The 23712-nt window shown below is 43.7% G+C and overlaps 1 long non-coding RNA gene across 1 annotated transcript in view; it reads left to right on the plus strand.

The window, feature by feature from the left end:
* Positions 1–250: 250 nt before the first annotated feature.
* Positions 251–23712, plus strand: part of LOC138851467 (uncharacterized) — a 28506-nt gene continuing 5044 nt past the window's right edge. Inside the window, exon 1 of the long non-coding RNA XR_011391224.1 lies at positions 251–1190. This is a non-coding gene — a long non-coding RNA (uncharacterized lncRNA). The remainder of the gene's footprint in view (positions 1191–23712) is intronic.

Consider the following 23712-nt stretch of genomic DNA (forward strand, 5'->3'; position numbering starts at 1 on the left):
CTGGTAATATTTTGGTGTATGTCTCGTCTCTGTACGATAATCCTCTAAAAAAGTTACCGTAATTATAATAAATGAGGTAAATGCGTAATTGTTGTGACGTATACCATAACAGTAATACATTTGTTGTTATTTTTAGACATTTCTCGTCATTTTTTGTTCATATTTTAGTGTCAAATGCTACAAAATACAAATTGGTAACTCTGTGAGTGGCTGCAGTTTGAGCTGCTTCAACCACACGAGTCTCAGTGCTGACTAACAGTCGACAGGAGGAGGAGGTATGTCGCTCTGAGTGACCGCAGCAGACCCTAGTGACCCGTAATTTTGCCATATATTGTGCAAATTTCATACATAATGCGTAGCCCGAAGAAACAGTATTCGCATACGATCCGCCGGAAGCGATTAGAAATGATGAAAAAAGCTAAAGAAATGAAGGCAGTAGCAGGTAGAACATGACTCGTGGCTGCCATCACAACACTTGTCAAGACCAACACGTTGTTTACTGCTGGGGAAATAACTGATGTTTCTGAAACCCAGTGAATTGTTGAACAAGTAAAGCAAAGTGTAAGATGACCTGTGTAGCCAGCACCTCGATGGCCACCCCAGATGCTGGCAGCATCACCGTGGCCACCCCAGATGCTGGCAGCATCACCGTGGCCACCCTCAAGGAAGGTTCCTTGATGTTGGTGAGGGGCTCTTGATTTAGGAAATTGGATCTGTGCTCCAGTTCCCCGAATTAAGCCTGAATGCCTTCCACATCCCACCCTGGGCGCTGTATAATCCTACGGGTTTAGCGCTTCCCCCTTGATTATAATAATAATAATGTGGCCATCACCACCACCATTGTGGCCACAGTGACCACGCCTTCACCCATATATACATCTGTCTTGACCACACCTGTGGTTACATATGTGACAACCTCGCCACAAATAACCATATTTTCTGCGAGCACCCCAGACGTGGCCACTCTAGACATGGCCACCCCAGATGTGGCCACTCTAGACATGGCCACCCCAGATGTGGCCACCACTGTCCCCAGCTCAGCTGTCACCATCTCAGCTGACTACAGTTCAGCTGACCCCGTCTCAGCCGTCACCAGCTCAGCTAACCCCAGTACATTTACTGTCTACAGCTGGAAACGGTGAAATATTTGTTGAAAGTGCTATTGTACATGATATATCAAGTGCTACATGGTGAGTGTCCTTATTGCAGCAATTAAATCCTGTTATAGAAGAAAAGCATATGGTATTGATGGAACGTTGTAATTTTGAGGTTATTATGAAGTGTGTGTTTTGTTAAGAATGTTTTAGTAATAAAGTCACTTTTACATTTGATCACCATCACCTAGAGACACTTGTTAGTACAAACTGTACTGAGTGTAAGTATGTAGTGTTGGAAAAACCCAGTTGGTACGAGACACTGAATGCTGCAACTAGTAGGATGGTATATGCTGAAATGCTTGCACATTATTTGATAGTCAACTACCAATTTGGTCACAGCATCAATTGTGGCACCAATGCCATAATTTGAATGATGGTCCCTTGTGTGTCAAGTTCCATCATATGTAACGTCAATATCAAGAACTCCACTTTGGTGTAACAATTATTGCCACGTCCAACTTCGCACTTTTTTATGTTTATTTATTGGACGATTTTGATGTAACTTTTATTTAATATACTATGACATGCCTAGAGTCTGTGATAAAAATTCCAATGAAATCGTACGAAGGCAAAAAAAAAAAAAAGTCCAACCGTCCCATAGTGTTCCCTGCATGATAACTATAATTAACTGTTATCAGTTACTTTTTTCCCCTCGTCATGGTACACAATGGTTCACCAGCACACTCTTCCCTCGTCATGGTACACTAAGGTTCACAAGTACACTCTTCCCTCGTCGTGGTACACAAAGGTTCACAAGCACACTCTTCCCTCGTCATGGTACACTAAGGTTCACAAGCACACTCTTCCCTCGTTATGGTACACAGAGGTTCACAAACACACTCTTCCATACGCTCAATTCTGTATTTCCACATATACATCTTACACACACTGAACGAAACAGACGCACGAACAAAGCAACACATACACATGTACATAACGTGTACAAACACAGACACTCCTTCAGCAGACACTGACGGGTCACCACACACCTTCAGCAGACAGTGAGGGGTCACCACACCTTCAGCAGACACTGACGGGTCACCACACACCATCAGCAGACAGTGAGAGGTCACCACACACCTTCAGCAGACACTGACGGGTCACCACACACCTTCAGCAGACAGTGAGGGGTCACCACACCTTCAGCAGACACTGACGGGTCACCACACACCTTCAGCAGAAAGTGACGGGCCACCACACACCTTCAGCAGAAAATGACGGGTCACCACACACCTTTAGCAGACAGTGACGGGTCACCACACACCTTCAGCAAAGTGACGGGTCACCACACACCAGCAGAGGGTGACGGGTCATCACACACCTTCAGCAGACACTGACGGTTCACCACACACATTCAGCAGACAGTGACGTGTCACCACACACCTTCAGCAGACAGTGACGGGTCACCACACACCTTCAGCAAACAGTGACGGGTCACCACACACCTTCATATATATATAATATACAATTGCATACATCTTAAAGTACGTTCTTGTATGTATACATGTATACATTTGCCAGTGATTCCATCTGTGACCTTCAAACTCATTTACGAAACACGAGAAACAGAGATTATTAAAAATTTTCTACAGTTTTTATGGAGGAGATTTAGTGATTCGCGTTTGACACTCATCAATGCACAATAATATGTACGTTCATACACAATATGTGACACTCATACATAATATTTGACAGTCATCAATGCACAATAATATGTACGTTCATGCACAATATGTGACGCTCATACATAATATTTGACAGTCATCAATGCACAATAACATGTAATCACACACAATTTGACAGTACATCGCCACACTGTGGCTTCATACACAATATGGTCAGTCCATCAATCTTTAATAGATTGATGGACTGACCACATCGACTCAAGGCTGAGGGACTGATTACCTCATTCTCCTCCTGTTCTCCAAGTTTCTCCTTTGTATGGACTGATGAAGCCACAGTGTGGCGAAACGTTTCCTCAATAAAGATACCCAAGAGTTGCACATGTGTCTAATTTATCAACGTGTCGGTTCTGTGAACCATTCATCTACACACACAATTTGCGACGCTCATAAGCAATATGTGACACTCATACACATTACGTGAACCATACATTCATTCTTACAAAATAGCATGTACACATGACAATCATCAACATACAATAACATGACACCTATTCACAATAACACGTAAGAATATGTACATAAGAATATGTACACAGGACACAGTCCTGCATTAGTGTCACAAACGTGTTCCGCCGGTGATCCAGTTCCCAGGCTCCTGGACAGGTCAGTCATGAAGCGTCACATCACTGGTGATCCAGCTGTCAATCTCCTGGACAGGTCACTCATGAAGCGTCACATCACTGGTGATCCAGCTGCCAGGTTCCTGGACAGGTCACTCATGAAGCGTCACATTACTGGTGATCCAGCTCCCAGGCTCCTGGACAGGTGTTACACCCTTTTGTTCATTTTAAGTACTGTTTCTTATCACAATGGTATACTTTTACATGTTATTTTTGCTATTTCATTTAATATTATATTCAGGAGTAATTCCATTAGTAGCTAAAATGGATTTACTCGACTTTATAATATTATCTGGTCGTATTACTTAGCTTTGTATTTAGGTAGGTCGTTTAATTAGTGTCAACTGCTGGTGACCTGGCCAAGCACCAGTAGGTGTTTTGAGCTGCTCAACCCCTGTTCCGACCGAGACAAAGTGGGCTGGTAAAGCCTCACAGAGTTCAGTTCATACCTTCCTTTGGACCAGGAAGGGTCGAGGGAAGTATCCACCTCTAAACCACCATTCGCCTCCATAGAAAATCCCAGGAATTTTCGGGAGCTTACTGCTAAGACTTATCTCGGTTGGAGAAGGCGGTTGAGAAGCTCTTAGAGAAAGTGAAGCCAAGTGAGCAAGCCTCTGTAGTGTATGAGGACTTATTGTAAAGTGAACCATATCGTAAGAGTTTTTAGGCAACGCCTGTGCATGTGCCTATACTAATATTTAATGACTCGCTCAGAGCCATTTGTAAATACTAAACCCAGTACTGTGTTGTTTTAATGAGGAATGGTAAAAGTATTCTACTCATAGTGCAAAATATGAGAAGGTGAATTTAAGTGATTATTATGATTATTAATAAATTAAATAGAAACTAAGAAAATTCCTTTTCCTCTGAAGTGAGTACCTAGACGTACTAAGTTTTTGTTACGAAAAGCTCTATAACCCAGAGACCAACTGACTATGTTCGTAACAAAGTGGGGGCCTGTCCGGGAGTCGCTCTCTGATCCAAGGGGCTGGAGGAAATATCAGCCCTAGGAAGTAAGTGCCAATCCCATGAAAGTGAGCTGCTGTTCAGGTACCCATAAAATTAACTATGGAGGCTCAAATACAACAGTTAATATGTGAGTTAACCTTGGAAGATTTGAAGTCTTTAAAACTTCAGAAGTGCTGGCAAATTGCCGTACGCCTAGGAGTGAAGTATAACAAATATTACACCGCCGAGACCACTCGATCTATTTTGAGCAACATGCTGTTTCCGGAACAAGGGGAGGTGGATGACATTGACGATACTGATGAGGCAAGTCTAATATCTCAATTTGAACACTTGGACCGACCGTTTGGAGCACAAGGACTTGATCTTGGTGGCCTTCCAACTTCCCTACCCTCTGGTGATGTGGCTGAGCCAGAATCAAAGGGAGCTGCTGGTGAGCGGACATCTCTGGGAGAGGTGCCTGAAATTGGGGCATCTAATCGCCCAGTTTCCGACCCTGGTTCACAAGAAGCACCCAACGCAGGTGCTCGACCCAAGGAAAGACGGGAAAACTTGTATCCTCCAACTCCTCCGCTACCGATTGGGCCCATATCACAGAGCCAGTTCGAAAGAATGGAGCGCCTTATTACTTTACAAATGGCCCAAATAGAAGCCCAAAGGAGGCTGAATGCAGAAGAGTTCGAGAGGGACACCATACTCTACGAACGTCAGCGGCAAAGGGAAGGAGTTGTGAGGCCCGAGGCCCCCAGAAATATTTTCGACATTCATAAAGCAGCATCTTTGGTGCCCAAGTTTTGCGAGTCTGATCTGGACACGTACTTCGATACGTTCGAAAATCAGGCTCGAGCTATGCGGTGGCCCCAAAACTTCTGGGCTGTCTTGTTGCATACGACGCTGACTGGTAAAGCTCGAGAATGTACCGCGGCTTTGCCTTACGAAAAGTACATACAATATGACTCCGTCAAAAAGGTCATACTGGAGACCTATGATCTACTCCCTTTGAGCTACCAGCAAGCCTTCCGTACTCTGCAAAGGTTACCAGGGCAAACTTGGGTGGACTTCGCCAGGCAGAAGAAGGTAGCTTTCGAGAGGTGGCAAAGAGCCTCACAAAGCAACACCGTAAGCAGCCTAACCCAATTAATACTACAAGAGGACTTCTATAATTCTATATCTGGAGATTTGCGGAAGTTCCTGATCGACCGTCCAACACCTGATGTGATGGAGACCGCTGCACTGGCCGATCGCTACGAGATCTCCAGCCAGCTGATCCGTGATAGAACATCCAGAGAAGAAGCAGTAAAATTGGGCCAGAAGGTTCGACCAGTTAAGTCAAGAACAGAACCTCGCCAAAAGTTTCCTTCAGAAGCAGTGACCTCTCGAACCCTGGATAAGCCATGCAATGGTGACCGGTTTCAACCACGACAGAACCAGGAGGTGTATAAAGTCAGGAAGAATTTGTCCTGTTCATATTGCCAAAAGAGAGGTCATGTGAGAAACCAATGTTATCAGCTGGAAAGGGATAGGAAATATAAGTATCGAGAAGGTGCTCCTGTGCAGATGGTGTCTTCAGTAGCCCACACGCAGGGATGTTTACAGGCGGATCTAGAGCCGGCAGGACCGAAGACTGCTTCACTGAGATGACCAGAGACGAGGGCCATCTCGGGGCAAGAAATTGAAAAGGCAATGAGCCCATATTTTTCAAAAGGAAAAGCTGGTATTGACGAGTGCCAAGTGGTGCCTGTTAAAACCTATAGGGATACGGGGAGTTACTTGACATTGTTAAAAAAGGGAATCCTCTCTTTGTCTGACCGCACTTATACGAAGATAGATGCACTTCTGGAGGCTTATGGAGGAGCCGTTTCTAGAGTTCCCCTCCATAGGATATACCTAGACCTGAATTGCTATAAAGGATATGCGACTGTCGGTATATCAGATGAAGGATTTCCTATTAAGTCTGCTGACCTACTGATAGGAAATGACCTAAGCTGCGAAGGAATCAAGAAAGAACCTCTGGTGATAGAAAATACCTAGGGAGAGGATTACGTGATTGAGGCTCATAGGAAGGACCTATCATTATTTCCGCTGGGAGTTGTCACTAGGTCCATGGCAACGACCAGGTTAACTCCTGAATCAACAGAGGAGGAACAGGACAAAGCTGATCTGGGTTTGAACCTATTGTTTAGTGCGACCCACTGGCCCAATGATGCGACGTCTGTGTCTGCAGGGCTAGAATCAACTTTAGATTCTTTAGGTGCTAAAAAGTTTAGACCTGAAGATCTAATCCAAGCTCAGATGGAAGACCCCTCGTTGGAGAAAGTAAGAAAGCTGTTGATAACGGAAGAAGAGGCCGAGAAACTAGAGGACTGTGTTTATTCTAGTAGGGGTATACTTATGAAGAAATCCACCAGAAGACATTCTCTAGGGGCACCTTTTGCCAAGGCCAAGCATGTATTAATCCTGCCTAGGATTTATCGTGAGCTTGCATTGAAGGTCGCCCATAATAGTCCAATGGGAGGACATCTAGGAGTAAGGAAAACAATGGTAAAGTTGTCAAAATACTTTTTTTGGCCTAGAATGCGGGAAACCGTGGTGGAACATCTTCGCAGTTGCCGGGTCTGTCAGACCATCGGTAAACCTGCTCATACCCCGCCTCCAGCTCCTCTCTGTCCTATCACCTCAGATGGCGAGCCTTTTTCCCGTTTAATCATCGATTGCGTAGGTCCACTTCCCAGGACCAAGGCGGGGAATCAGTACCTATTCACTATAATGGATTCTGCCACCCGTTACCCCGAGGCCATTCCCATGAGGAAAATAAATGCTCGCGCAATAGTCCGCGCTTTAATAAAGTTTTTCTCACAGGTAGGGCTGCCTCGTGAAATCCAGTCTGATCAAGGATCAAACTTCACTTCAAAAATCTTCAAGGAGGCCATGTCACGCCTTGGTGTAAGATCTATCCTCGCTACGAGCTATAGGCCCCAGTCCCAAGGAGCATTGGAACGGTTTCATCAAACATTGAAGGTGATGATGCGTTCCTACTGTGAACAATTCAGTAAAGACTGGGACGAGGGCATTCCTTTCCTTCTCCTGGCCGTAAGGGAAAGCGAGCAGGAAAGTCTAGGGTATAGCCCTTTTGAGTTGATATATAGTTATACGGTACGTGGACCCCTCGCAGTATTGAAAGATGTATGGACCGGAAGACTTACTCCGTCAGTTCAGGTATGCCCGGCTTTGATGCAGGAACACCTCACTTTCACGAGGAACCTAGCCGCAGAGAACTTGAAGAAAGCCCAGGCTAAAATGAAACTACGATATGATGAACATGCGGCCTCTCGCTCTTTCAACATCGGAGATAAAGTATTGGCTCAGAAATTCATGCCCGGACATGCACTGAAACCAAGATATGAGGGACCTTTGGAAGTCATTAAAAAACTAAGTGAAGTGAATTAACTTGTTCGTACCCCAGGGAAAAAGAAATCAGACCATACATACCATGTTAACCAATTGAAGAAATATTATGGAGGGTTAGCCCCGACTGCTGCCATTCTTCTAGAGTCCCAGCAAGAAGCAGAGGATTTGGAGGACTGCTCCAAAGGAATAGAAGTCCGTCTTAGAAACACTCAAGTTCTACGATCCCTGGACGATTTTTTAAAAGGTCTGGCCTGTGATAAAGGTTACGTACTCTTTGCATGCCACACCCCCACCCCCGAGAAGACTCAGGATTAGGCTGCCACCTCCCAGTGGTAACCGTGCCGCCATGGCACAAAATAATGAGACCGCCTATCCTCTCCACCATCCAACTCTTAGATAGAGCTCAGCTTTCCTAGTGACCAAAAGCCAAACCCTAAACTCAGAGCGAGACAGCAGTCAGATAGGCCAACATAGGTCCAAGATACAAGCGGACGGTAGCCCGTATCCCCTCACTAAAAAAAAAAACCCACATCAGGGGATAAAAAAAAAGAGCTTGAAAGGGGGTTACCACAAATACATCCTAACCTAAATAAAATATTAAACTAGACTCTTGACAAAGAGTCTGCCAACACATTTTCTTTGCCGGCAATATATTTAATTTTTATGTTGTAGGGCTGCAGCCTGAGCGTCCAACGCATAAGCCTTGTGTTGTGATTCTTCATGGCTTGGAGATAGACTAACGGGTTGTGATCACTGTAGACTGTGACCACCTGCGATGTCTGGCCCACATAAACATCGAAATGCTCCAAAGCCAGTACCAGCGCGAGGGCTTCTTTTTCAATGGTAGAGTAAGCTCTCTGATGTGGCTGGAACTTGGCTGAAAAGTATGCGATTGGCTGCAGCTCCTTGTTCCCGATTTGTAATAGTACCGCCCCAACCCCAGACTCACAAGCATCAACCTGTAATGAAAAAGGTTTGGAGAAGTCTGGAGACAGGAGAATGGGTGCAGAGCACAATAATCTTTTTGCTTTATTAAAAGCAGTGTTACAATCTGAAGTCCAAATAAAGGGAACTTTGTGACTGGTAATAGAGGTAAGAGGGGCTACAATATCTGAGAAATTCTTACAGAATCTTCTGTAAAATCCGATCATGCCTAGGAAACGTTGAAGAGATTTCCTATCATGAGGAACTGGATATTCTTTAATCGAAAGAACTTTAGCAAGTTTAGGTGCAACATTACCACTACCTACTTCATGGCCTAGAAAAGTGACAGTGGCCTGGCCAAAGGAAGATTTAGATAAATTAACTGTTAATTGGGAATTCTTAAAGGTCTCAAACAGAGCTTTAAGTCTAAGTAGGTGTTGATCCCAAGTATCAGACACCACAACAATATCATCTAGGTATGCTGCCGTGCCTTCAAGTCCTTTAATAGCCTGATGGATGAGTTTCTGGAATGAAGAGGGGGAATTTTTCATTCCGAAGGGGGTAACTATACTGATAATGACCTCCTGGAATTACGAAGGCAGAGATTTCCTTCGCCTTATCTGTCAAAGGTACCTGATAGTAACCTTTAAGGAGATCTAATTTGGACACAAAAGTAGCCTTACCCACAAAGTCAATTACGTCATCCAGACGAGGAAGAGGGTAAGCATCTGTAATTGTGACCTCGTTCACTTTACGGTAGTCTGTGCACATACGAAACCCTCCATCAGCCTTTTTTACTAGGATGCACGGTGAAGCCCATGGACTAGATGACTCCTCCACTAAACCATGTTCTAACAAGAAGTCTACTTCCTGCTGAAGTAGCCTTTGCTTTTCAGGATTAGCTCTGTAGGGGGAGAGTTTAATTGGTTTAGATTTTCCCACATCTACATCATGGTAACCTAACGTACATTTTTTCGGCACATCCGAAAAAATATTAGGATATGACTGTAGAAGCTCAGTTAAATTGGTTGCTTGTATTTCAGATAATCCATCCATTAACGGGCTAGGATCCTTGAGGAGGACAGAATTTGAAAGTTTAGTATTAATTTCAGAGATAGAGTGCAAAGAGTCAGAGTCGTCCTCAGAGGTAGAGGACAGAGTCATTACTGGGACTTTATCTGGTGTATGAAAGGCCTTGATTTGATTAATGTGGTAAGTTTTTTGTTTTTGAGGTCTTATCAATGGGAGCTACCACATAATTTAAATCAGATAATCTACTTACTATCTGCATAGGTCCCGTAAATCTAGCTTTCAAGGTGTGGCCAGGTATAGGTTCCTGCACCAACACCTTGTCTCCTGGATGGAAGGAGCGGAATTGTGCACTTCTGTCATACCTCTGTTTCATCTTACTTTGAGCTGTCTTTAGGTTAGCCTTGGCTAACTCACGTGCCACCTGCAACCTTGAAGACGGGTTGTAGAGTGCTGAGCTTACGTCTTCTCCCATCCATCCTTCTTTGAGCACCCGAAGAGGACCTCGTACATTGTGCCCAAAGATCAGCTCAAACGGACTATACCCTGTAGACTCTTGCACCGTCTCTCGTACTGAGAACAGCAACAACGGTAGAGATTCATCCCAATCTGTCGGAAAGTGCATGCAAAAACTTCTCATCATTGTTTTTAATGTTTGGTGGAATCTTTCCAAGGCGCCTTGGGACTGAGGGTGATAGGCAGTGGATAAGTTGTGAATTATCCCTAACCTAGTTAATACTTCCCTAAATGCTTTGGCAGTGAAGTTAGTACCTTGATCACTTTGTATAGTTTTAGGAATGCCAAAAGCTTTGAGAATAGCTTTAGTATTGATACTCCGCATAGGGATTGCTTCAGGATATCTGGTTACTTTATCCATAATTGTAAATAAATACTGGTTTCCAGACTTTGACTTAGGTAGTGGACCTACACAATCTATAATTAAATCTGCAAAAGGTTCTCCATCAGCAGGTATGGGTTGGAGAGGTGCAGGTTTAATGGAATGTCCAGGTTTTCCAACTTGCTGACATTCTCGGCAACACCTAATATGATTCTTCACATCTTTCTTTAATTTTGGCCAATAAAATTCTTTTGTGATTCTATACAAGGTTTTTGTAATTCCCAAGTGACCTCCTAATGACGTATTATGAGCTATATTTAATATCTGAGGTCTATACTTGGTTGGAACCGCTAACCTGTCGTATAATTGCCGGCCCTCTATCTCCTTACCAGTCTCAGTGCAGACCAAATAATCATTTTTAACTTCATACTTGACTGGATGACCCAAAGAGGATTTACCCATGGCTGCCTGAAAAGCGAATTTTAAAGAAGGGTCCTTTCGTTGTTCCTCCCGGAAGGACAGTCCCTCGGGCATGGAAACAGACATCTGGCAATCCTGCAACCTGGGAATAGGAAGGCTTGATCGGGGTCTGTTCACTTGATTTACGAGACTCCGGCCGGTGTGTCTCATAAAACAACGTGGCTATTCCGAGATCGGAGTCGTCCAAGGATAGGTCAACATTCTCTCCAGACAACCCTTGGGATGTTGCCCGAGTTATGGCCAACACTGGAGAAGCATTAATCATTATAGGTTCAGGACACGAACTAACAGTAGTAATGTTATTACCCAGTAATAACATCGCATTTTTCATGGGAAATCCTTTTTAGACACCTACAGTCAAGTACCCAGTGTAATATTTGCACTGTACATAAATTTTATGCAAAGGAACAGAATATATAGCTCCTCCAAATGCTTCCAATAAAACTGAGGAATTCAAAGAAGTATTCTCTGAAAGGGGTAATATTCCTTTTCTGACAAGTGAGCAATATGCTCCAGTATCTCTAAAGGTATTTACTTTAGTTGGTTCTAAGTTTTCCTGAAGGGAAATAAGACTTTCGCAATAATAAGGGGCCATACCTTTTTCTACTTCTCTAGGGGACATGTTACTAGGGATATTAGAGATTTTCCCGATGGGTTGAGGTTTTTGGGGGCAGTTGGAACTGATGTGACCTACTTTATTACACCTGAAGCAGACGACAGGCTTGCCCTTTACTCCCTGATGACGTTGCAAGTGGTGTCGTTCTGGCTGGTGCCTCTCTGGATATTGTTGTCGAGATGCTCCATAAGTAGTTTGCCTCTCCGCAGGGGGACCATATGTTGAGAAGCGTGGCTCACCAGGTGACTTAGTTGGATGACGTAGACGCTCTCCCTCCGGCTGGCACTTCATTCTCCAATGTTGTCGATCTCTGCTCACGCCAGACTGTTGAAAAGAGAGACGGGACCGCTCGGACAAGGAGCGGTTCGTTTCGAAGGTATCAGCCCACCTGGCTGCCTCCAATGCAGTGGTTAAGTCACGATCCTGCAGAAAGACACGAACCTCGGGTCCCACAGACTCCAGCAGGTTATCAATCAGAATAAGCTGCACCAGCTCCTCAAAGTTAGAGACACCACTCGCTTTATACCAGCTGGTAAAAGCTTTGGTTTGCTGTCTCACAAAGTCCACCAGGGATTGACCAAGCTGCCACCTGTTCAATTTGAAGGTCTTACGATATTTAGCTGGGATACATGTATATGCTCCCAACACTGTGGTCTTCACTATTTGATAATCAGAGAATTCAGCGTCAGTTAATACCGACGTAAATTCCTGTGCCTTACCCAATAATGCTGTATGAACCAACGCTGCCCAGTGCTGTTCCGGCCACCTCAAGGCTCGAGCCTGATTTTCGAAGCTTTCGAAAAATTGCTCTGGTTCGGCCTCATTGAAGCGGGGAACAAGCTGTACTGCTTTTTGTAAACTGAAATCGTTTACAGAATGCGAAAACTGCCTCCTTTCTCTTTCCCTATCAAATTCTTCCCTTGCGAATGCTCTCTGTTCCCTAGTTTGCTCCAGCGTGATTTTTGCCAGCTCAAGTGCCAAGGACGCTGATTCACCTCGAGACAACCCAGCTGCACTATACTGACCATCTTGCTCCGTAGGTGTATCATCTTCCTCATGCGAGAACATAGGAGTTTTTTCCCTAGCTCCCGTAGAGGGAGGAGTTTGATGTGCCATCTCTTCTTCAATAAGTTTGTCAGCAATAAGTGAACGCAGTTGCGCAGCTGTAAGAGTGCGTTTATAGGGAATGCCAATGGAACGAGCAATTTGCCAACAACGCTGTAGGGACAATTTAGGTAGGTTATGCAAAGTATATGCCGACACCAGACGTCTGACTCGTCTAGGTGGCATAAGTTATTCGCTATGCACAGTACGATTGCAGAATACCCCAACGTAACACGTTAATTTGCAGAACACGCTTAGCTATGCACAGTACGATTCCAGAATACGCATACAAGCAAAGCCGACTGCACACAAGATTGACCGTAGCGAAGCGAGCACACTGAACAAGCTAGTAGCGAGCTGTTGAACGATCACACAATAGCAAGGCTGATCATAAGCAACTGACACGCAAAATTTGTAAAGCGAAGCGAGACAGCAAGCTACACAATGTTCCTGCTACAAGCTTCACCCTAAGCTCAACCGTTTCTCTAAGTCCAGCTCCAGCTCTCGGACAGGCTACCCATATTACAACCTAGGATTTCAAAGGCCTGTTATCCCAGGTGTAATGGGAGCAAAGGAAATACAGCAGAAAAAGTTTAGACTTATATTATCCTTCACCAATTTAGAACAGTAATATGTACACTATGTACAGTAATAAGTATAGTGCACGTCACGGTAAGCAAGGCAGAAATAGAAGCCACAAGATAGCAGACCGTGCTCAACCAGCTCTAGAATGGGAATGACAAGGGCAGACAGGAGAGCGGTATCCACATAACCTCTGCGATTGCCAATCCCACCTTCTTATTGGTTAGAACCTGGTCACTAGTTGAACGATGGGGCCCCATCACCAACTCTTAGCAACCTGGTTCGCTGGTTGGGGGAGATAGCCTGTAAATGAGGGTGTGTCCATGCGCCGAATAAAGGTTACGTACTCTTTGCATGCCACATGCACCCATCAAGCAGTCCCCTTATCGCTTAAGCCCTATTAAACACCAAGCTCTAAAGGAGGAAATCGACTTTTTGCTGACCCATGGACTAATTGAACGAAGCAAAAGCCCATGGGCTTCACCTTGTGTGTTAGTCCCAAAGTCAGATGGAACCTATCGTATGTGTACGGATTATAGAAAGGTGAATTCCGTCACAGTTCCTGATGGTTACCCTTTGCCTAGGGTAGATGATTTAATCGATATGGTTGCCGGAGCCAAGTATGTGAGCCGGCTGGACTTACTGCGAGGCTACTATCAAGTGCCCCTGACGGACCGAGCTCAGGACATATCAGCATTTACAGTGCATGGAGGCTTGTTCAACTACTTGGTTACCCCATTCGGGTTGTGCAACGCAGCATCCACGTTTCAGCGACTTATGAATGACCTTACTTATAACCTTGAGGGGGTTGAAGCCTACCTCGACGACCTAGTAGTCTTTAGTGAAGAGTGGAGTTCACATTTAGTCCGTCTGGAGGCTCTTTTTAAGAAATTAGATGCTTATAATTTTACTATCAATTTGTCCAAATGCAAATTTGGACAAGCAATGATTAAGTATTTGGGCTTCAATATAGGTCAGGGGACGGTGGCACCCATCAGTGCAAAAGTGAGAGCCATTGTAGACTTTCCTATACCAAGAGACAGAAAAGGGGTGCAGAGATTTTTGGGAATGGCTGGGTATTATAGAAGATTCTGCCCTAACTTTTCACACATAGCCGCCCCCCTTTTCGCGCTAACTAGTTCTAAAATTAAATTTGCTTGGTCTGAGGAATGTAATATGACTTTTAATAGGTTAAAGCGATTATTGAACTCTTCTCCAGTATTGAAAAGCCCTGATTTTAACTTTCCCTTCCTGTTACATATAGATGCAAGCAGTTATGCTGTTGGGTCAGTACTACTGCAGTCCTCCCACTCTTCTGATATTCTACATCCGATATGTTATTATTTCTCCACCTTAAAGCCACAACAAAAGAATTATGCAACCGTAGAAAAAGAAGCTCTAGCCCTGGTTATCTCTCTCGAGCATTTTGAAGTTTACTTGGGAACATCACCTCATCAGATTACAGTATACTCTGATCACAACCCTTTGACGTTCATTAATACCATGAAGGCTAAGAATGCCAGAATACAGAGGTGGGCCCTTAGAATTCAACCTTTTTCTATTAAAATCCTACATATAAAGGGCAAACATAATGTAATTGCGGATGCTTTGTCCCGCCCTTAAACCAGTTGCACCAATATGCCCCTGTTCTAACTTACGCCTAATATTTCCTTTTTTGCCTACAGTTATGTGAATGAGTGGCACTGTTTACAGTTTAGTTATGGAGGATGAAGCTTGGAGACCAGTTGCTGTGTCCTTAAATTTTACTTGAGACACAGCATTCGTGTCACCCAAGGCCAAGAGAGAACCTAATTCTGTTGAGGCAGATGTCTGTCGTCTCAACAATATCCTCCTTGAATACCTTCAGAACACATGAAGATTGTCTGGGACGAATTGGCGGTGAAATGTTTCAGTCTTGCTATATTGGTATTTCAGGATTAATTTTTTTTTTATATTTTATTTAAAAAAACACAATACACATTATACATGTATGCTATACATACATCACATAAACAAAGACATGTTAACCATTAAAAACTAAAAACAAAACAAATCCACGTTCCCTATCCCAGCACTAAACTTATACATAAGAAAAACACGTTCAACTTTAAATGTTTGATACCCCCCAAAAAATGCCGAACATACATGTAACTGCACTAAGGACAACCCAAACCTGAACATACAGGTGGGTTTATTATATCCATAAAATACAACCAGTATCTTATAACAAAGGCTATATAATCCAAAGAATGTCACACTTATTTACATTTTTTTTTTATATTTTATTTAAAAAGCACAATACATATTCATATGTATACTATGCATACGTTACATAAACTAAGACATGTTATCCATTAAATATGAAACAACAATTCCACATTCCCTATCCCAGCTCTTCACCTATACTTAATAGTCACACTTCAATTTAACATGATTGCCATCCCCAAAAATTCAATCATACATGTGACTACACAAAAGGCAACCCACACCCAAACATACAGTAAGGTTTAATAAATTCAAATACAGTTTCTTACTCACAAAAGACTATATAATCCAAAGAAAATCACACGTAGTACATTATACATAAAAGGCTATATACAAAGTCATACCCATATAATCGGTTCCACATTCGTCTCTCAGCCCTTGAGTAGAGAGGACGTGTGCTGCTGCTACCCCCTGGTGTTGACTGGGTGCAGTAATATTTTCACAACATGGCGCAGGCTTGTCGCCGGAGAGTCAATACAGTCTGTATTGAATTAACCAGTGGAGCTATCACTGGGCCGTCTATGGAGCTACTTCTACCAGCAATAATTAGAGACACCTACGGCGTAGCTACTGAAGAGATTTGTGGACTTGCCTTGAATGGCACGAAGAGGATATTTCTTAAATTCAATTCGACGAGTATGTATGAGACAGTGGTTAACAAGTTTCAGGAAGTGGCCATACCTGTGAATCATGCTGTCACGGTGAGGATGCATGATGTATCAAGTTACTTCACTTGGGTGAAGATCAGGAATGTGCCATTTGAGGCGGATGCATCTGACATAAGGTTTGCCATGAGTAAATATGGGACGGTACACACGGTTACTGCCGGAAGATGGTCAGCTGGTACGTATATGGGAATACCTGAGGGTACGTACTCTGCAAAGATGACGATACGACATCCTATACCGTCGTATGTGGTGATGGAAGAATTCAGAACTCAGGTATTTGTGACATACGCAGGGCAACGACGCACTTGTCGTTTGTGTGGGTCGTATGAACACCTGGCAGCGCAATGTGGTAGAGGACGTGGAGACAACGACCTGCAACAACGAAGAAACGTAGAGGTGAGGAGAGTGGAGCAAGAACAGCCTTTTTCGACACTGACTCCGCAGAGTGCGTCATGGAGTGAGGAGGTTGAGAAGGCAGAGAAGATGGCAGGTGCTACGAGTGGGGGGGACTCCCCTTCCTTGGACGTGGTTCAGGCATTGGAGGAGATCATCGCAGAAGTGAATGATAGCAAGGAGGAAGCATTGACGACGCTTGTGGATATTTCGGGCACGGGGCCGTATCAGGAAGAAGGCACGATCCTGGATCTTGGGACTATTATGGAGGACGGAGGGGCGAAGGTAGTTCGTCCTAAGGTGTGTGACAAGGCTGTCTTGTCGGTGAATACGGTGGAGGTTGAGGTTCATCGTGGTGATGAGCTTGATGACGAGATGCAGGTCGACGGTACGACGCGAAAGCGCGCAGCAGTGCTTTATGATTCAGATGAAGTGCTTACGCCCGCACAACGTTCAGGGAAGAAAACATGGGCGGATGTCACGCAGAGGGGTTCAAAAGACATTCAGGGACAGGGATCGAGTAAGAGTGCACAAAAAGGGGGGGGGGAGGGATAAGAGTGCAATGAGGCGATCAGGTGACAAAAAGGTTGTGTCAAGAGGGAAACCACCTTTGTCGGTTTTAATTAAGTGCTTGACATTGAACATCAATGGTTTGAGGTCGCAGAGAAAGTGTGAGTGGTTTAGGGAGTTTTTGGAGCGTCATGGTGTTGACGTTGTGTTCTTGCAGGAGCATAATTATAGACATGGTTATGAGTTGAAGGTGGAGGGATATAAGGTGTATGTTGAACATGCGGTCAGATTGAAAGGCGGTGTGGCTATATTGGTAAAGGAAACTAGCCCGTTGGTTGTCAGGCATTGTGAAGGGGGGGAGGGGAGGGTGATACGTGTGGATGGATTATGGGGTCAGGTACAGATGACGTTGGTGTGTGTGTATGGACCGGCAGAGGGAGATGTACGCGTTAAGAATAAATTTGTGAGGGACGTGTTGGTTTACTACTTGCGTGGATTGCCAGGGGTAGCCGTGATAGGAGGTGATTGGAACTGTGTGATAAGGCGTAAGGATGTGGAACCGAGGGGGGCGGGGCATTGTATGGGAACATTGGGAGAATTGTTATCAGGGGTGGGTTTAATCGATATCTGTGGGGGGGGGGGAGGTAGAGCATACATTTATTAGGCGTGGGTATGCTGCTAGGCTCGATCGTTTGTACGTCCCCAGAAGGGTAGTAATACATAGGGTGAGGGTGTTGGATGTGGTATTTTCTGATCATAGGGGTGTTATGGTGGATTTGGGTTGGGAGGGGTTGCCACGAAGGGGTAGGGGGTATTGGAAGTTAAATGTAAAGTTGCTGCATGAAGAAGAATATAGACAGTCATTTAAACAGTTTTGGGAGGGGTTGGAGGCAGAAGCGCCTGGGAATGGTGATCTGGTTAGATGGTGGGACTCGGTGGCGAAATCAGGTATTAAGGATTTTTATGTACGTAATGGGAGGGAATATAATAGGTTAAAGTATGGGTTTCAATCTTATCTTGAGGGGCAGTTGAGGGCTTGCTACGAACGAGGGAGGGTTAGTTACCCGGTGGGAGATATTGAGGGATTAAAGGAGAGCATTAGGGATTTGCAAAATGAAAGATTTGATGGTGCACGCGTTTTGGCGGGGTTGGAGGAGGTGTTATGGGGTGATAGGCCATCGGCGTGTGTATTGAGAGGACAGCGTAAGAGGAGAGCGGCGACGGAGATGATGGGATTAACTGTTCATGTGGGGATGGGAGGGTATAGGGAAGGGCAGGTATTGATGTCGACTGAAGGTATGAGTGGATATCTTGATGTATGGTTTAGGTCATATGCACAACATGTGGGTATACGAGATGATGCTTTAAGGGAAATGGGTGGTTATGTGCAATGCGAGCTTGATGGTAGAGATAGGGAGACTTTGGAAGGACAGATTACGGAAGGGGAAATTTGGCAAGCTATAGCAGGTGCAAGTTTAGGTAAGGCACCGGGTGTAGACGGGTTGCCTAATGATTTTTATGTTAAGAATTGGGAAGTATTGAGGAGATTTTTAGTCAGATTGTTCAATGTAATGAAGGAAGATGGGGCAATGGGTGAGTAGCAAAGGACTGCTGTTGTTGTATTAGTGCCGAAGGGTGGACAGACCACGGTAGAAGATTACCGTGCAATATCGCTTATGTGCGGTGATTATAAGTTATTTGCAAGGGTATTAGGGAACAGAATCAAACAGGTTTTAGGTAAAGTAATTGATAGAGGACAATATGGCATACCGGGTAGATCAATGTATGAAGGGCATGGAGTTATTAGGAGTTTTATAGAGCATAGGGGGGAGGGGGGAGGGGGTGTTTTGGCTCTGGATTGGAGAGCTGCTTATGATAGCGTAGAAAGGGATGCATTATGGAGTTTTATGCGTTGGTTGGGTTTCGGGAGGGAAATTGTTTCTTGGGCAAAAACTTTGTATCTGGGTGCAGTTATGAGAATTCAGGTTAATGGACGACTAGGTGATAGCATACAGATGGGAAGGGGTTTGCGACAGGGATGTCCTCTGTCGCAAATTTTGTTTGCATGTCTTCAGGAACCCTTTTATAGGGCAGTTAGGTGGAGTATGGCGAGAGCGAGGGTTGTTTTTGCACGAGAAGGGGAAGTGGGTATAGTGGGTTACGTGGATGATACGACTGTCTTGGTGAGGGATGTGAGGGATTTACATAAGGTAGGAAGGGTGATAGACGTTTTTGGTGAGGCTACGGGGATGAAAATTAATGTAGTAAAGTCCAAGTATTTGGATCTAGGGGATAGTGTACATAATGGTGAGACTGTTGAGGGTGGGTGGCGTGTGGTAGATCAGCTGTTGATATGTGGGATAGTGTACATGCGGAATGATAGGGATGCACAAGAGGCAAATTCGAGGCGCACCGTGGATGGAGTTTTGAAAAGATTGGGAGGTTTGAGGGCAGAGCAATTAACGTTGCATCAAAGGGTTATAGTCACGAATGTCCTGTTGTATAGCAAGTTATGGCACGTGGTGGCAATATATCCGTTACGACGGTGTGAGGTGCAAAGGTTGCAACTGCGAGTATTCAGATTTATATGGGGATCGGGTTGTGACTGGCTAAGTAGAGGGGTGGTGTCGCTTCCCGTTAGCCAGGGGGGGCTGGGGCTTATACCTCTTGAGAAACGTATGTTGAGTGTGTTTCTGAAAAGGGGGTTTGTGAGGGAGGGGGTGAGCGGGGGGGGGGCCTTGAAAGACTGCGCATGGATATGCAACGGTGGTGGAGGGGTAGGGATTTAATGTTTGGGGAGGCTATGTTGCGAATTTTACTGACGGTAAGGGATCCGAAACAGCTTAAATTGAAGGTTCTTGAGAGGGTGGGGGGTGGGTCTGTGGTGGCGGCAGTTGAGGGGGCATACCCTATGTATGCATGGGGTTCTGTATGGAAATGTCTTCAACAACTACGTGTAAAACCAAGTGTCAGGGAGGTTATGTTTAGGTTTTTACATGGGATTTTGCCGTCTGGGGTTGTGTTATTTAATAGGAGATTAAGGGAGGGTGGGGAGTGCAAAGCGTGTGGATGTCCGGAAACCATATTTCACGCTGTGTACTTTTGTACTTGTTTAGAAGATGTGAGGGTCTGGCTAAGTAGGGTAGTTAGGTTAGTGGGTGGGGAAGGGTTACAGGTGTTGCGGGTGTTAAGTTTAGATATAGGTGGGTGGAGTCAGCAGGTGGTGAATGCGGTTGCGTATGTGGTCACTGATTTTATTTATATATCTTGGGCAATGAGGGAGGTGGGAGTCGAGGAAAGGATAAGAGTGTTAGGGGCCACGATGTATAGAACAAAGTGCCCCAATAGGGATCTTTATGGGGGAAGATGGGAGACAGCATTTACTGAAGGTTATCGTAGATTCAGGTTGAAGGATTTAAGAGATTTAAGTGTCAAGTAAGGGGTTGCAGCGGGCTAGTTTTCTTGAGTATGGACATGTGTATGGATGTTAGCGTGTGTGGTATGTTTGGTAATATAATAAATAAGCTTCTTTTGTGATGTGAGTTTGGTCTGGGTAGTTGTGTAAGATATGTTTTTCACATTGTTTTTCAGAAGGTATTGAATATAATATGTAAGTTAGTGTTGTTGCACTACATTGTGTGTATGTGTGAGAGGGTACATCTCACAGTATTTGTGTGTTTGAAGGTTTGAGGTGACACAAGGCATGACCTAAGTATGTTTGGTTTTTCTTTTTGTCCTCAAATGTGTTATACAAAGATAATACTGTGGTGTATGTGATGTGTAGGTTTATAGGTATTCAACATGCTTGTTGTATGTTCCCTTTTCGATACTTTGTTTTAATTGTCATTTCAATGTACTTTGTATAGTATTATACAATGGTATTGTTCTTTGCCATATGAAGTGGTTTTTTTTTTTTAGGTTATGTTATGTTCTAGGTTTTTGTATGTTAAGATGTACTTATAGACTGTCAGCACCCTGATATAGGTTTTTCATGGCTATGTTCTTAACGTAAGTTTTGGCTGTATGGTATACAGATATATCTAGCCAGTTTATAGACGCATTCCTTTTGTGTCTGAGATTTTTGTATACGGGTTTATTGTAACTGTAATGAGTCGGTTTTAAGCTGTTTTCTTTGTATGTTTATTTGTATTTTGGTATATGGGATAAGTATGTAGATGTTCTAGTAGGATTATGATGTTAGAGATCCATACTGTTTCCTTTTATTTTTATTTTATGTATACTGTATTGGTTATAAATAAAATATAAAAAAAAAAATCGGTTCCTTACCCCCTCATTTTAACAACGAATACAAGAACGTATAAGTGATTAATAAAAAGAACTATACTGGATAATATCAAAATTCCTCTACCACACATTCCAGAACTTAAATAACACGTTACCCTTAGGTGAATTACCACCATTTACAAACCCCTTTTTAACAAATTAATAAACCAGTGCATACAAAAAATATTTTCATGCACAGTCTTGACAAAAAAAAAAAAACTCAAGTAACCTAACAATCAAAATACATAAGAACACAGATATGTACATTATGTTACTACACGGACACACTTGTATAATTGGCAGAATATACATCCACAATATTCCATATCAATAATAAAAAACAACAACCATGAAAATCAGAACATCATTGTATAACATGTGTTTTACACATAAATTAGAGGATACACTTCTTTAAACAACCTATGTACATATTTAATATAAACCATATCAAATGGGTTCTCACAAGGACGGGGCAAACTTGTTAATGACTAAACAAAATTCTAATCTCCCTATCTGAAACACAATTAAACCTCCTTGACTAAGTCATATTCTTCACATTCTCTTGTGCCAAGGTATTACAATCCTTCTTTTATAAAGAAGTACCGTTATAAAGGAAATACTTGTATACTAATTATCTAAAGAAAAACTAATCAAGGGTAATATGGAAAGTACTTGCAGCTACACGTTAAAACTACTAAAAAAAAAAACTTGACTACAGTTTTTACTTGCTTTATTTTATATTTTAAAACCCCTTCTCAACGTTAATAAAAACACATACTATAATTCACTGGTAAATCATTTTTTCACGTGTTCAGTACTACTTGGCCTAAAAAGCATAACAGCCACTTAAACCACCTCTCCTCGATAGTGAGTGCAATAATATACCCAACCAATATGTAATGCAAGGCATTCCAATTATGACAATGTATCCAAGGTACTGATCGCCAATATCAAATATCTCTACAGGAACATAGCCATTTCATAAATATATGCCCTCACTATCTCACCCTCACACCACCTTCCACACTGCTATCCTAACCTTACACCCCCCCCTCACAAAAAAGACCCTACCCTTGCCCCCCCCCCCCTTGTTCCCTTAGAAGCTGTGCTACAGAAAAATTACGATAACCTATCGAAAAACTTGAATCCCATCTCCCCCCATATATTAACCTATTCCTACACCTTGTCCTATAAAACCTCGCTGCTAACGCTTTTATCCTCAACTGCCCTACAATCTGCCTCATACCCCAAGAAACATGCAAATAATCTGCCATGACATACATCAAAGCCCTACCCACCTCACTTGCTACCCCACTAACATCCATTGACAACGATCTAAGAAAAGACCAACTCCCCCCCCCCAACAGCCTAATAACCCCCGCCATCCAGACGCGCACCACTTCCAAAGATGAACAAAAATATACCACATGATATGCCGTCTCCTCCTCCCCACAGAATAAACATGTTGCCTCTCTAACAAACCCCATCTTATGCAACATATACTTAGATGCCACCACCCCCATTAGAAAACGATACACCAACTCCCTAACCCTTGCTGGTATCCGAAGCGTCCTGAACTCCCTCCATATGACCCTCCAGTTATACATGGGGTATACTGTGACCCCCTGCAATGCACCCCTTCCCCACACCACACCCACCACTGCTTTTACCTTCAACCTTTTTACCTGCCCCACTGCCAACATGAATCTTATTACATCTTCACACTTTCTCAAATCCCTACCACTCCACCAGTTTCTAGCATCCCTCATCACCCTATCCACCCTAACACCCCTCTCCCCCCCCACCCTTAAATACCTCTGCTTAATATATAAAACCATTACCCTAGACCCTAAGTCCAACAAACCTAGACCCCCCCTTTTCACCTCCGTCATGACCACATCTTTGGACAACCAGGCCCTCCCAAACCCCCACACAAACCTCAACACCCTCCTCTGTATTTCCTGTATATCCTGCACCCTCAAAGGGAACACCTCCGCTACACCCCAGACCTTGCTATACACCACCGAATTAATTACCAACACCCTCTGCTGTAACGCCACTTCACTGGCCCTCAAACCTTTTAACTTGCCTATAACCCTACTCGTGACTGCTTCTGAGTTAATCCTCCTACATTCCTGCAATTGCTTCATATACCATATCCCACACACCTTAATTCTATCACA

The sequence above is a fragment of the Cherax quadricarinatus genome, unplaced genomic scaffold (assembly GCF_038502225.1).
Source record: "Cherax quadricarinatus isolate ZL_2023a unplaced genomic scaffold, ASM3850222v1 Contig692, whole genome shotgun sequence".
NCBI lineage: Eukaryota > Metazoa > Arthropoda > Malacostraca > Decapoda > Parastacidae > Cherax > Cherax quadricarinatus.